Source organism: Erythrolamprus reginae, chromosome 1, assembly GCF_031021105.1.
Source record: "Erythrolamprus reginae isolate rEryReg1 chromosome 1, rEryReg1.hap1, whole genome shotgun sequence".
NCBI classification, from domain to species: Eukaryota; Metazoa; Chordata; class Lepidosauria; order Squamata; family Dipsadidae; genus Erythrolamprus; species Erythrolamprus reginae.
In genome coordinates this window covers 326,919,653-326,935,359 of record NC_091950.1, presented here as the reverse complement: position 1 = coordinate 326,935,359, position 15,707 = coordinate 326,919,653, and positions in this window count along the sequence as shown.

Below are 15,707 nucleotides of genomic sequence, written 5' to 3'. Positions count from 1 at the left end.
GCCTATACCATTGTTACCAAAGGTGGATGAACAACTTGACAAGTTGCTAGCACAAGGAATTTTAATCCCTACAGACCACGCAAAATGGGAAACACCAATTGTAACTCCTCTTAAGCCAGGCGGCTCTGTTAGAATTTGTGCAGACTATAAAGCGACTATAAATAGAGCATTGCAACATAACGCATACCCAATTCCAGTGGTCCAACAGTTGCTACACACACTAGGTAGGGGCTCCATTTTTGCAAAAATAGATCTTGCGCAAGCATATCAACAGCTCCCCGTTGACGCAGCCACTGCAGAAGCCCAGACAATTGTGACACACAGGGGAGCCTTCAAGTGTTCTAGGCTCCAATTTGGGGTCTCTACCGCCCCCGAAATTTTCCAAGGTCTCATGGAACGCATTCTGAACCAAATTCCCGGGGTCGTGCCCTACTTCGATGATGTGCTTATCTCAGCTAACTCTAAACAAGAATTATGGGACAGGGTCAAAACCGTCCTAACCAAATTTAAAGAAACAGGTCTCCATTTAAAAGCAAACAAATGCTCTTGGGCCGTTCCAAGTGTAGATTTTCTGGGGTTCAAAATTGATAAATTCGGCATTCACCCCACGGACGAGAAAGTAGAAGCTATTAAAAGAGCCCCCGCACCCACTAACAAAACAGAACTTCAAGCCTTTCTAGGATTATTGAATTTTTATTCCATTTTCCTTAAACAGAAAGCTACGGTGACGGAACCTCTGCATAATCTACTTTAAAAAGGCGCTACCTGGACGTGGGGACCCAAGGAAAACTCAGCTTTCAATGCCATTAAAAATCTTTTGTCCTCAAACAGCGTCCTTGTCCAATACAATGTCACCATGCCAGTGACATTGACATGCGACGCATCCCCCTTTGGAATAGGCGCCGTACTCAGTCACTCTTTTCCAGACGGATCCGAAGCCCCAATCGCATTTTATTCCAAAACCTTATCCGCGGCTGAACGAAACTATTCTCAGCTCGATAAAGAAGCCTTGGCCGCCGTAGCAGGTGTTAAGCATTTTCACAACTATTTGTGTGGTCATTTTTTCACACTGATCACAGACCACAAACCTCTTCTGGGTATATTGGCCGGGAACAAACAAACCCCTGCCTTCCTATCTCCCCGGATGTCCCGCTGGGCGATTTTTCTGGCAGGGTATTCGTATTCCCTTAAGCCCAGGGGGGGGGGAAAGAGATTGGCCATGCGGACGCATTGAGCAGATGTCCTCAAAAAGAATTAGTAAACGACCCGGCACCAGCATCAAACACGCTTTTAATTGAAATAATTGAACAAAAAGCATTGTCAGCTATAGATATTGCACAAATTACTAAATCAGACCCTATTTTGAAATATGTAAAACAATGGGTATTAAAAGGGTGGCCAACAGACAAATTGTCAGAGAAATTTCAACCTTTTAAAAACAGACAAAAGGAATTGAATGTGTTAAAAGATTGCCTTTTGTGGGGAAACCGAGTAATCCTTCCCCAAGAGCTTCATAAAAGAGCACTGGAGTTACTTCACCAAGGCCACCCTGGTATCGTGAAAATGAAAACCCTAGCAAGAAGCCACCTATGGTGGCCAGGTCTGGACAAGGACATTGAATCCTGGGTCGCAGCATGCTCACCTTGCCAGCTATCAAGAGCAGACCCACCAAAATGTAAGCACACCGAATGGCCCGCTCCAAGGGGACCGTGGTCAAGAGTCCACATTGATTTCGCCGGACCAATCCGAGAGCAATCATTCTTAATAGTAATCGATGCTTATTCAAAATGGTTAGAGGTTGCTTTAATGACCTCAACAACAACCAGCGCAACAATAAAAGTCCTACGGAAACTGTTCACCACTCACGGTCTTCCAGACACCATAGTTTCCGACAATGGGCCACAATTAACAGCCCGACAAATTGAACTGTTTTTAGCAGAATTGGGCATACCAGCTCACTTTCCCCAAGCTAATGGTCAAGCAGAACGTATGGTAAGGGTTACAAAGGACGCACTAAATAAAGCACCTCAGGGAGACTGGCAACAACAAATAGATGAATTTTTATTAATACAACACATTACCCCATCAGCAACAACACAAAAAAGCCCGGCAGAACTCCTGATGGGAAGAAACTTACGTTCAAAATTAGATCGCATACACCCCGATTATCAACCCGAAACGGAGAATAATAAAATTAAACAACAAATAAGACAGTTTGGAATTGGAGATTTAGTATTTGCAAAAAATTACGACTCAGAAAATAAATGGACCGAAGGAATCATTAAAGAGAAAATTTGTTCAAAAACATATTTAATTATACTAAACGACGGGCGAATTTGGCACCGTCACATAGATCAAATACGGAAACGCACACTAATCAATAATATGGCTTTACCCCCTGTAGAAAACCAAAAAGAATACTCACCAGAGCCTGTTCAGGAATCCAGCGACGGCTACCTTGTACCCCTGGAGGCCAGCGAGGATCCAACTGCGTCAACGCAAACAGGCCAGCAGATGGCCGACCAGAGCGGAGCAGAACAAACGCCAGCCATCCAGGGAGATAGCTCTCCGGAAAATGAATTGCGCAGGTCCAAACGGACCCCAAAACCACCAATCAGGGTGCAGAATTACGTCACCTTGATTAACTCATAAAATACCAATCACCAAGCTAGGGGGGAGGGATGTTATGTCTGTAAAAAGTTAAATGAGCCGAAATTCACTGATTGGCTAAAACGCGGCTTATACAAAAAGAACCGCCAAAGTTAAACGGTTGTTTGAATTGTTTCCCGCCTAAATAAAATGTATAAATAGGGCAACGGGTTAGCCGTTGCCCTTGTTGGGAGTTGGTTGTTACTTGGTGAAGTTACTCTATTGGAATAACCTGTTGCAGTGAATCAGCCTCCGAGTACTGATTTAACAGGTTCGTTAAGAACAAATCATGCCCAACCAATTTCATTTTGGAGAGGAGCAGGGGAGCAGTGCTCCATCGTGGCAACAATGGGGGACCATCAATTAAGTAACATAAAATAGAAGCAGCTGTTTTTGAGGCTTACTACTGTAGGAGCATTATCCCGGGGGTTGTTTGCTTTGGAGACTTGACGACAGACAGCGAGCCGAGGGCAACGGGAGTTGAGCACCAAACAGCATGGAATGCAGAGAAGGCGGAAGATGGTGGCTGAGCGTGAGTGCTAGATGGGCATGGAGCCAAGTGAGGGCGAGGAAGGAGTTGAAGGAGGCAACGATAGCGACCACCCTGACGAAGGGAGCCTGTGGCGAAGTGTTAGAGGAGACGGCTGAAGCTGGGACGCTTTGAAGTGGCTTGATTCTTGTGTTGCCGAGCACAGAGAAAAGTGTGGAGGAAGGTGAGACAGAGATGGGAAGCGTGGACATGGAGGGAATGGCCTCAGGGACACCACCTGGATGCTGAATGCTCTGGCCCTCTGGAACCAACTCCCCTCAGAGATTAGAATTGCCCCCACCCTCCTTGCCTTCCGTAAGCTGCTTAAAACCCACCTCTGCCGCCAGGCATGGGGGAATTGAGATACTCTTTCCCCCTAGGCCTTTACAATTTTATGCATGGTATGTCTGTCTGCATGTTTGGTTTTTTATATTAATGGGTTTTTAATTGTTTTTAGTATTGGATTATTATTGTACGCTGTTTTATGATTGCTGTTAGCCACCCCGAGTCTTCGGAGAGGGGCGGCATATAAATCCAATAAATAAATAAATAAATTGAGAACAACCTTCAGGAGAACAACTACATGGGCGAGCAGAGGCCCTTGGATCTGTATGCGAGATGAGAGAGAGGCAGGTATGGACAGCAAGGGCACAACTCCATCACCGCCAGGCGGAAGCAACAAAATGCCGAGCGATGCTACAGCAACAGTGGCAGTTGGCCCGAGCTCCAGAGGTGCGGCTCTACTCTGCTGTGCTGCAGCACGCATCTGTTTCCCGATGGGCCTGAAGAAGGGTCGGCATTTTCATTTTCCAAAGATGGTTGGCTGCTTCTTGGCGCGGCGATGGGATGATTCGCATTTCCTTGCTTCTGCAGTGGAAGCAACAAAATCCCAAGTGATGCTCCAGCAACAGCGACAGCCGGCCCGACCTCCGACACATGGCTGTGCTCTCCTGCCCTTCAGCATGCACCTGGACGCGGCGATGGGGCAGCTGAGTGAGTCATCGCATTGCCATGCCAAGAGATGTCAAGAGCCTAGTCCCAGTAATCTTTAATATCTCATTAATAATAATAATAATAATAATAATAATAATAATAATAATTTATTAGATTTGTATGCCGCCCCCTCCGAAGACTCGGGGTGGCTCACAACAACGATAAAAACAATATTATAATGGCACAAATCTAATATTAAAAAACTAAAAACCCTATCATAATTAAAAACCAAACAACACATACATACCAAACATAAATTATAATAAGCCTGGGGGAAAGATGTCTCAAATCCCCCAAGCCTGGCGGTATAGGTGGGTCTTAAGTAGTTTATGGAAGACAAGGAGGGTGGGAGCAGTTCTAATATCTGGGGGGAGTTGATTCCAGAGGGCCGGGGCCACCACAGAGAAGGCTCTTCCCCTGGGGCCTGCCAGACAACCTAGATGAGGGAATGTTTGTTTGCCTGCCTGCCTGCCTGCCTGCCTGCCTGCCTGCCTGCCTGCCTGCCTGCTTAGATTTCTATGCCGCCCTTCTCCGCAGACTCAGGCTGGCTTACAAAAATGAGAGTAAAATACAATACAAAATAAAGCAGAAGAAACCCAATCTCAAACTAATATTAAAACCCCAAGTTATAAAAAACCAAACATTCACAATCATTCTAACTACAATCAAACAACCATATTCTTGACCAGAGCAAGATGTTGAACCCAATGGCCCCAGGCCTGCTGCCAAAGGTAAGTTTTTAAGACCTTATGAAAGGTCAGGAGGGTGGTGGTGGTGGTGGCAGATCTCTGGAGAGAGTAGGTTCCAGAGGGCTGGGGCAGCCACAGAGACTGCTCTTTCCCTAGCCCCCACCAGCCAACATTGCTTAGCTGACGGGACCTGGAGAAGGCCAACTCTGTGGGACCTAACTGGTCGCTGAGGTACGTGAGGCAGAAGACGATCCCATAAGAAACCTGGTCCTAAGCCACGTAGGGCTTTATAGGTGATAACCAACATTTTAAATTGCGTCCAGAGACCAATTGGTAACAATGCAAGAAGGGGAACTAACCAAATTTGCAGATGATACTAAGCTGGTAGGAGTAGCCAATACCCCAGAGGACAGGCTCAGGATCCAGATGGATCTTGACAGACTTGAACACTGGGCCCAAACAAATAAAAAGAAATTCAATGCAGGGAAAAGTAAAATCCTACACCTAGGTAAGAAAAACCATAGACATACATAAAAACTGGGTGAAACCACACACAATAGCAGTGACTGCAGGAGGGATCTTGGAATCTTGGTGGACAACCGACTAAATATGAGCCAGCAATGTGCAGCAGCAGCCAAAGAAGCCAATAAAATCCTAAATTGCATTAACAGGGGGACACAATTTAGGACTAGGGAGGTACTGCCCCCACCAGGAAGGCCCACCTACCTTGTCCCTGCCAGCTGGAGGCCCCGGGCAGCCACTTAGAAAGCGACACTTTGCTACTGGTGCTACTCCTGGCACTCCACCCATCCTTGGGGCCGAGCTGCCGGCCTTCCGCCGAGTGATGCCAGGTGGTCTCAGCCAATTTTTTAAGCACTTTATTGAAGTTAAAAAGGTGCACCTTATACACCAAAAAATATGGTAAATAGACATATGTCAAGGTGATCCCATAGAACAGGAATCCTCAAACTCCAGTCCATAGAACAGGCCAGGTCCATGGCATGCCGGCAACCAGGCTGCACAAACAAACAGAAGAGGTTGTGACAGCTGGCAGCCTGGATAGCTTCAAGGCAGGGTTAGACAGATTCATGGATGCCAAGTGTATCAGTGGTTATTGAAACAGAATTTCAAGTACCGCTTCTACGTCGGTTGAAGCAGGCAGGATTCCCTGGCGTACCATTTGGGGTCAAGGGAAAAGGAGGGTTTTGCCTTCTCTTTCTGCTCAAGATCCCCATGTACAATTGGTGGGCCACTGTGTGACACAGAATGCTGGACTCTATGGGCTTTGGCCCGATTTAGCATGACTCTTCTTAGGTTGTTATGTTCAAAGCGAAATCCCACTGTGGTATGCAGGCAGCATGCAAAACCATGGCCCTTCTGTCTGCAGAAAAATCTTTATCCATGGAACCGGTCCCTGTTGCTCAAAAGGTTGGAGGCCACTGCCATAGAATCTCCTTTTTACCCTATGCAATATGGTACATGGTCTAAAAATTGATTCTAAAATGTTGTGAATTGAGCTATTGTCTGCCTTCTCACGCAAACAAGACAGGAAATGACTAGGCTGCCTAAATCTGCTTTTATTGTAAGGCTACATTCACAGTATCTTGCAAGTTTGAAGGTACAAAATTACCCCCACTACTTTTAAATCCCCGGATCAATTAGGACGTGTCTTTCTTGCTCCTTCTTCTGACCATTAAACCATTGGGGGCTCACTGCTGCTCTTGCCCACAGCTTGCACGGAACCATCACATGCCGCTGTGGTTCCATGCCATTCTGTTCCATTCTAACAGTGGTTGGAATGCAGTACTGAAGGCTACTTCTGTTGCCTGCCAGCTGTCTGCAATCTGGCAATTCAAATCTCACCAGGCTCAAGATTGACTCAGCCTTCCATCCTTCCACCATGGGTAAAATGAGGATTGTTTGGGGGGGGGGGTGCTGTAAAAGCACTAAGTATATGAGTCTATTACTATCACATATACACCCCCGATGGTCCACAAAACCAGAAAAGACACACCTTAGTTTTTTGGGGGAAAAATAGGGAAAAGAATCTGCTTACCAGGTATTCATCTGGCTAGCGTCCTTTGTCTGGTCAGCTTCAGCACATTATTTTATCTCCTGATTAAGGGCTTAATTTTTTTTTAATTCTGAGAGAGTAATAATGAAAGAGCTTGCAAGCCAGTAAGAGCTGGGAACATCAGTAGCACCTGGAAAGAGTCCGAGCAAATAGAGCAATGGAGAAAACCCTGCAAAGACTTAAGGCTTGGAAAACATTCTTCATGGAGAGCAACAATGAAAGAGCTTGCAAGCCGGTAAAAGCTGGGAACATTGTTAGCATCTGGTTAGGGCTAAAAATAAACATTTGGAACAAATAGAAAATGAAAAAAAATGAAGACAGGGTTTGGAAAACATTCTTCACAGAAAATAACAATGAAAGAGCTTACAAGCTGGTAAGAGTTGGAAACATTGTTAGCACCTGATTAGGGCTGGAAAGAAACTTACTCAGAGCAAGTTAGAGTAATGAAAAAAAACCTTGCAAAGACTTAGGGCTTGGAAAACATTCTTCGCAGAGAGAAACAATGGAAGAGCCTGCAAGGTAAGAGCTAGGAAGATTGTTAGCAGCTAGTTAGGGCTGGGGGGGGGGAACTACATTCAGAGTATGCTTTGTGCCATTCTCTAGAACACATTGTATTGTATATTGGACAAAGAATAAATAAATAAATAAAAACAGCTAAAAGTGGAAGTTTTGTCTTTGACCGCAATTCTGAACAGGTTGACCTAAAGATGTTTCGGTTGATAAAATCAAAATGTATTCTAAACACTTTCTAAAAAGGATATATATTTCCTCTCTTTTCTCCACATCTGCAAGACAAACTCTTAAACTGAAGATAGATTAAGGTAAGTCTCAAGAGATTCTATTGTGAACCTTACCATACTATTAATATAACTACTCTGAGGTCATGAGATTCTAGTATTCTATTTGTTACGCATGGAATACATCATAATTGTGGACCCAGCTCTATCCTGGCAGATTTATATTACAGTAATGTGAAAAACGGAAGTTTGATCAATGAAGACTAAAAGAAGAACTGGAATCTGGTGTTAGTATTGATTCTTATGTTAGTTTATGACAGTTTCTTATGTTAGTTTAATTTCCAAAAACCTACATTTTTTGCCACAATGTTATTAAGTGTCTGATTAAGATGTTTATAGGAACTGGCCAAAAATACCCTCTAATATATGCTTTGTATCTCCTGGAAACATCCAGTCGGTGGATTGATTGTTCATTGATGTACCAGAAATGAATATGTTACAACTGAGTTATAGAAAACAAAGATAGTCCAAGGACTTTAATGGTACCTTTTTGGAAAGAAGTGCAATAACCATGCCAAAGGATTAGACCCAAGCATTATGGATTAGCCATAACTTTCTCTTTTATTCAATTGAGAAAACGGCAGATCATTTGAATCAGAAATTTAGCTGGTTTTGGAAAACTGGTGTTTGAAGATCAGTCGTGCCGTTCATAATGGCAACAGGATGATGTTCCTCATACTTGCCATACTTGGAAGAAAGCATCCCGCCCTCTAATTTCAAGCCTTGCTATCTCCAGCCCATTCATCTATGACAATGATGGTGAACCTATGGCACGGGTGCCACGGGTGGCACGCGGAGCCCTATCTGCTGGAACGCAAGCCGTTGCCCTAGCTCAGCTCCAACATGCATGTGTGTGCTGGCCAGTTGATTTCTGGCTCACACAGAGGCTCTGGGAGGGAATTTTTGGCTTCCAGAGAACCTTTGGGGGGATGGGGAGGGTCTTTTTACCCTTCTCCGGCTCCACAGAAGCCTTTGGAGGGCGAAACATGAGCCTACTGGACCCATCAAAAGATGGGAAATAGGCTGTTTCCAGCCTTGAGGGCCTTTGGGGGATGGGGGAAGCTGTTTTCGCCCTCCCAGGTATTGAATTATAGGTGTGGGCACTCACGCATGCGCAGTAGTGCACACGCACACTCTTTCGGCACTTGAGGGGAAAAAGGTTCGCCATCACTGATCTATGACATAAATTGTGATCAAGCCTATTTTCCCTTGCTACATTTCATCAGATACTCCGCCAGTGTTACTATCAATCTATTTCTCCAATCTTAACTTCATCTACCATGTTTCTTGCCTATTGATACTTTTAACACTTAAAACATTTTTTATCCAGAAGTAATTGATGGTATACAGTCTGTAAAATTGTCTTTTAGAAAATAATATATTTAGATCAGGTCCTCTCTGAGCTTGGTTGTTTTCTTGGAGATGTTTTATTACTAAACTGGGTTGGCAAAAAACAAACGAACTCAGCGAGCAGCAAGGACCCCACAGACGGTCCTTGTTCAAGCAACCATTCAAAATTAGGATGAACACTGAACAAACAATAGTTATGACCTGTTCTCAGAAGTCTGGCCATCACAGCATCCCACAGTCACGTAATAGCAATTTGTAACCTTCCCAGCTGGCTTCCCACAAGCAAAGTCAACTGAGAAGCCAAAAGAGATGGGAAGTCGCAGTCACAAAGTCTTTACTTAGTGATGCTAACTGGGACTGTTGGAATTGCTGACACAAAGTTGCATGGGCATGTGTTGTTGTGCTTTAGACCTATGTCACAAAGGTGTTGGATGAAGGTGTTGCCGTGGATATTGCCTACCTGGACTTCTGCAAAGCCTTTGATACGGTTCCACATAAAGAGCTGATAGATAAATTAGTGAAGATTGGACTTAATCCCTGGATAGTTCAATGGATTTGCAGCTGGCTGAAGCGTAGACATCAGAGAGTTATTGTTAACGGCGAGTATTCTGAGCAGAGACAGGTTACCAGCGGTGTGCCACAAGGGTCTGTTCTGGGTCCTATTCTTTTTAATATGTTTGCGAGTGACATAGGGGAAGGTTTGGTAGGGAAGGTTTGCCTATTTGCCGATGACTCTAAAGTGTGCAATAGCGTTGATATTCCTGGAGGGGTCTGTAATATGGTAAATGATTTAGCTTTACTAGATAAATGGTCAAAGCAATGGAAACTGCAGTTTAATGTTTCCAAATGTAAAATAATGCACTTGGGGAAAAGGAATCCTCAATCTGAGTATTGCATTGGCAGTTCTGTGTTAGCAAAAACTTCAGAAGAGAAGGATTTAGGGGTAGTGATTTCTGACAGTCTCAAAATGGGTGAGCAGTGTGGTCAGGCAGTAGGAAAAGCAAGTAGGATGCTTGGCTGCATAGCTAGAGGTATAACAAGCAGGAAGAGGGAGATTGTGATCCCCTTATATAGAGCGCTGGTGAGACCACATTTGGAATACTGTGTTCAGTTCTGGAGACTTCACCTACAAAAAGATATTGACAAAATTGAACGGGTCCAAAGACGGGCTACAAGAATGGTGGAAGGTCTTAAGCATAAAACGTATCAGGAAAGACTTAATGAACTCAATCTGTATAGTCTGGAGGACAGAAGGAAAAGGGGGACATAATCAAAACATTTAAATATGTTAAAGGGTTAAATAAGGTTCAGGAGGGAAGTGTTTTTAATAGGAAAGTGAACACAAGAACAAGGGGACACAATCTGAAGTTAGTTGGGGGAAAGATCAAAAGCAACGTGAGAAAATATTATTTTACTGAAAGAGTAGTAGATCCTTGGAACAAACTTCCAGCAGATGTGGTTGGTAAATCCACAGTAACTGAATTTAAACATGCCTGGGATAAACATATATCCATTGTAAGATAAAATACAGGAAATAGTATAAGGGCAGACTAGATGGACCATGAGGTCTTTTTCTGCCGTCAGTCTTCTATGTTTCTATGTCACTTAGGGATGACAATTCCAAGCCCCATTGCCATTGTTACATGAGAATTACCTGTGCAACTTATGGAACTGTACAATATCTCTCAATACTGCCTTTAAAAATATGGTCATATTTAAAGTCATATTCTGAATGTGTACTGCATCAGGATGTAGCATTTGGTTAGTGGGATATGGGTAACATCATACTGGTCTGCAAGGTAGTTTACTTGGGAGTACGATTGGACTTCAATGGTACCTATGCTACATGGACCAAGTGTGCCACACTGGCTGAAATTGTACTGTTAGCATGTGGCATATTAATCCTATAACCATCTAACTCAGTGATGGCGAACCTATGGCACATGGAGCCATATTTGCTGGCACGCAAGCTAGGGCTCAGCTCCAATATCCATGTGTGTGCCAACAAGCTGATTTTTGCCTTGCACAGAGGCTCTGGAAGGGCGTATTTGGCTTCCAGAGAGCCTTCAGTGGGGGTAGGGGAGGGCATTTTTACCCTCCCCCGGCTCCAGGGAAGCCTTTGGAGCCTGGGGAGGGCGAAACATGAATCTACTGGGCCCACCAGAAGTTGAGAAACAGGCCATTTCCAGCCTCCAGAGGGCCTTCAGGGAGTGGGGAAAACTGTTTTTGTCCTCCCCAGGCATTAAATTATGAGTGTGGGCACCTGCGTATGCACGATAGCTCTTGCCCACACTCTTTTGGCACCCGAGGAAAAAAAGGTTCACCATCACTGATCTAACCTGTCTTTCTTTTGGTGAAAACTGAAGAGAAGCCAGAATTAAGTCAAGTTATTACAAAGTGTAGAGGTCAATATTTAGGGATTTTCCTGAGGAATATTTGTGCCTTGGAATGGAAGAAAGTAAATACCTTTAAAACAGTATAGTATATTCTACACAGTATATTGCACACAGCAGATTTAGTAGATTTTACAAAGTGTATTGCACACAGCTCAGATACTAACCAGCATATATACGCCAGTAACCATCATTACAAAATAAGGCAGCAGAACAGACGTAATGCAACAAAGCTCAACACAACAGAATGTAACTACAGAATGTAGATTAGATTAGATTTATTGGATTTATATGCCGCCCCTCTCCGTAGACTCGGGGTGGCTCACAACAATGGTAAAAAACAATACATAGTAACAAATCTAATATTTAGCAATCTAAATTACAGTTTTAGGTTAAAAAATCCAAAAGAAACCCCAATATATAAAAAACAAGCACATAGTCGAATCATACACAGAAACTACATGGGCAAGGGGGAGATGTTTCAATTCCCCCATGCCTGACGGCAGAGGTGGATTTTAAGGAGTTTCCGAAAGGCAAGGAGGGTGGGGGCAATCCTAATCTCTGGGGGGAGCTGGTTCCAAAGGGTCAGAGCCACCACAGAGAAGGCTCTTCCCCTGGGTCCCGCCAGACGACATTGTTTAGTCGACGGGACCTGGAGAAGGCCCACTCTGTGGGACCTAACTGGTCGCTGGGATGAAACTACAGAATGTAACTGAGGGCAGCACGTCTGTCTCCCTTATATGACTAAATTGGAGCCTAGCTTATAATTGCTACCTGGCTCTTAAATTAATACTATTATTTTCTCCTAATATACAATTCTGGTTTATCTTCACATATTGGAAACCCAACCAAAACAGTACATAGTACTGACAATCTCCCATTTGAGTTTTCCAATATATACCCCTCTCATAGAAACATAGAAACATAGAAACATAGAAGACTGACGGCAGAAAAAGACCTCATGGTCCATCTAGTCTGCCCTTATACTATTTCCTGTGTTTTATCTTAGGATGGATATATGTTTATCCCAGGCATGTTTAAATTCAGTTACTGTGGATTTACCAACCACGTCTGCTGGAAGTTTGTTCCAAGGATCTACTACTCTTTCAGTGAAATAATATTTTCTCACGTTGCTTTTGATCTTTCCCCCAACTAACTTCAGATTGTGTCCCCTTGTTCTTGTGTTCACTTTCCTATTAAAAACACTTCCCTCCTGGACCTTATTTAACCCTTTAACATATTTAAATGTTTCGATCATGTCCCCCCTTTTCCTTCTGTCCTCCAGACTATACAGATTGAGTTCATTAAGTCTTTCCTGATACGTTTTATGCTTAAGACCTTCCACCATTCTTGTAGCCCGTCTTTGGACCCGTTCAATTTTGTCAATATCTTTTTGTAGGTGAGGTCTCCAGAACTGAACACAGTCTTCCAAATGTGGTCTCATAACTAATGATATCCTTCCGCTATCAGCATTTAACCATCATTTAACCATTGTGTCAGTTTCAATCTCCTTCTTCTCTTACTCCCCTTTTGGTAAACTGTCTTTACCGTATCAAACTAATAAATCGCCTTACTCCTCTTGGTAAACTATTTTTACCTTCTTTCAAACTAGTAAACTATAGAAACTTTTCTCCTCTAACAATTTATCTCCCAACTCATCTTCTAACTATTTTTTGGTAATCTACACTTTTCCTTTTTTGGCTTTACATTACTAATCCATTTTCCTCCCCTAAAGGAGCTACAACACTATATTCGGTAACCTCCATCTTTTCTGTAGGTTTTACATTACCAATCCATTTAAAAGACTCCCCTTCAAAGATTCAGTATCACCATAAATCATATCACCATACATCACCATACATACACCAATATCACCATACATAGGGATTTACACCAATATCACCATACATAGGGATTTTTACTTTCACAATTTCTCTTCTCTTACTATTCTGTTACACTTTAGTCTGTTTCTATTACATTCTCCTCCTCCTCTTACAACACACGTCATTTCTCCTCTAAATACACTCATCTCTTAGTACTATCACACTCCTCTTCTCACAATAGGGGTCTCAATAGTCTTCACTGCTGCTGCAATATATTCACTAAAGACTCACATCTTTTACTATTAAACTCCTCTCCTCTGACAACATGTCTCCTCCTCTTACATTCTTCACCTAGAATTAACAGGGATCTCTATAGCAGTGATGGCGAACCTTTCTTTCCCCAGATGCCCAAAGAGCATGAATTTGCTCTATAGCGCACGCACAAGTGCCCACGCCCATAATTCAATGCCTGCAGAGGGCAAAAACAGCTTTCCCTGCCCACCAGAGGCCGTCTAAGGGCTGGAAATGGGCTGTTTCTCAACTTCCAGTGGGCCCAGTAGGCCTGTTTTTCACCCTCCCCAGGCTCCAAATGCTTCCCTGGAGCTGGGGGGAAAACTCCCCCCCCCCCATTCCCCCGGAGGCTTTCTGGAAGCCAAAAACACCATCCTGGGGCCTCTCTGTGAGCCAAAAATCAGCTGGCCAGCACACAAATGCACATTGGAATTGAGCTAGGGCAACGGCTCATGTGCCAGCAGATATGACTTCGTGTGTCACCCATGGCACCTGTGCCATAGGTTCTCCATCACTGCTCTATAGTATTAACTGCTATTGCAAAACATTATTTATTTATACTCTACTGTTTTATTTGCTGTAGAATAAGAGAATATACGTAATACTATATGTAAAGTGACCAGATTGTAACCTCGGCAAAGTGGGACACCATTATGGGGAGGCGGGGTGGGGTGGGGTGTTCAAGGGTGACGGGTTTGCAAGGCGGGTGTCTCCACTGACTCACCAGGAAGGGGAGACAGAGGAATAGCACGAGGACTGGCAGGCTGCTTGGCGGGAGGAAGGAAGCGCTGAGGGGCTCCTCCTTCTTGGAATGCAAGAAAACCACGCCCCTTATAAGACCCCACCCATGGTGCCTTCCCCACCTCCACACTTCTCTCCCGCCCCGGCTTTCGCTTCGTCCCAGGTTTGATTACAAATTTGTTGTATATGGAGCCAAAAAGAATTCTCTTTCTTTTTCTTCCTCCCTCAATTTCCTCTCTCTTTCTCTCTTTCCCACCCTCTTTCTTTCTCTGTTCCTTTCTTCCTCTCTTTTTTCTCTTTCTCTCTCTTCCTTCCTCCCATTCTCTCTCTCTCTCTCTCGTTCTCTCTCATTCTGTCTCTCGTTCTCTCTCTCTCGCTCGCTCTCTTTCACGACACTTGTACCTGGTAGGGGGGAACCAAGCCGTTCTTTTTGTTGAAGAGCTTCTGCAACAAGGTGGGTGTGGGAGGCATTTTGGGAATTCAACGCTCTGTTCCAGCCAGGGAACAGCCCATGCAAGCAATCGACCCTTGCACAGCTGGCACAGCCAGCTCAGTTCTTCGAACCTCACTCCATTTGGTGTGACAGTCATATGTCAAAAATTAATCACTTGCAGCAGCCGCGACTGAAGAGAACGGGCAGGGGAGGAGGAGGAGGAGAAAGGCAGAGCATTGCACGGGTTTCCCTGGCTGCGGAGTGGCTGGCCAGCCTGACCCACATGGGGCTAAACTACTATCCCTGCTTGGCTCGGTAACGCGGCAGCCCTGGGATGTTTTGGTGAGGAGAAAAAAACTGAGGGAGGGGAGCACGGAGAGGCATGTTAGACAAATAAATTCAGATTCCCCCAAAATTGGGTCATTTTAAAAACCTGTGGGACATGGGACAAATTGGCAAGTGGGACGTCTGGTCACCTTAACCATATGTACCTGCTGTGTGCGAATAAGATATGTATTATGGACTGTATTATAATTACTGTGTAATATTTATTTTGTTTGTTTTGTTTGTTTGTTTGTTTATTGGACTTACATGCCGCCCCTCTCCATGGAGTTACAACATTTTAGTAAAAAATACAATAAATAGAACATTCTAGGCCAATTAATAGGATAATAACTTTAAAAATTTTCTAAAAACTAAACATTTAAAATCAAAAAGTCACACATATACTGTCTCACCAGATACATTCATTGGGCAAAGGCTGGGGTCTAATGACCCTAAGCCTGGTAACATAAATGTGTTTTCAAATTCTTACGGAAGACGACGGTGGGGGCAATGCGAATCTCTGAGGGGAGTTGCCGGGGCTCCCACAGAGAAAGCTCTTCCCATAGGCCCTGCCAGCCGGCATTGTCCGGTTGACGGGACCCTGAGGAGACCAACTTTGTG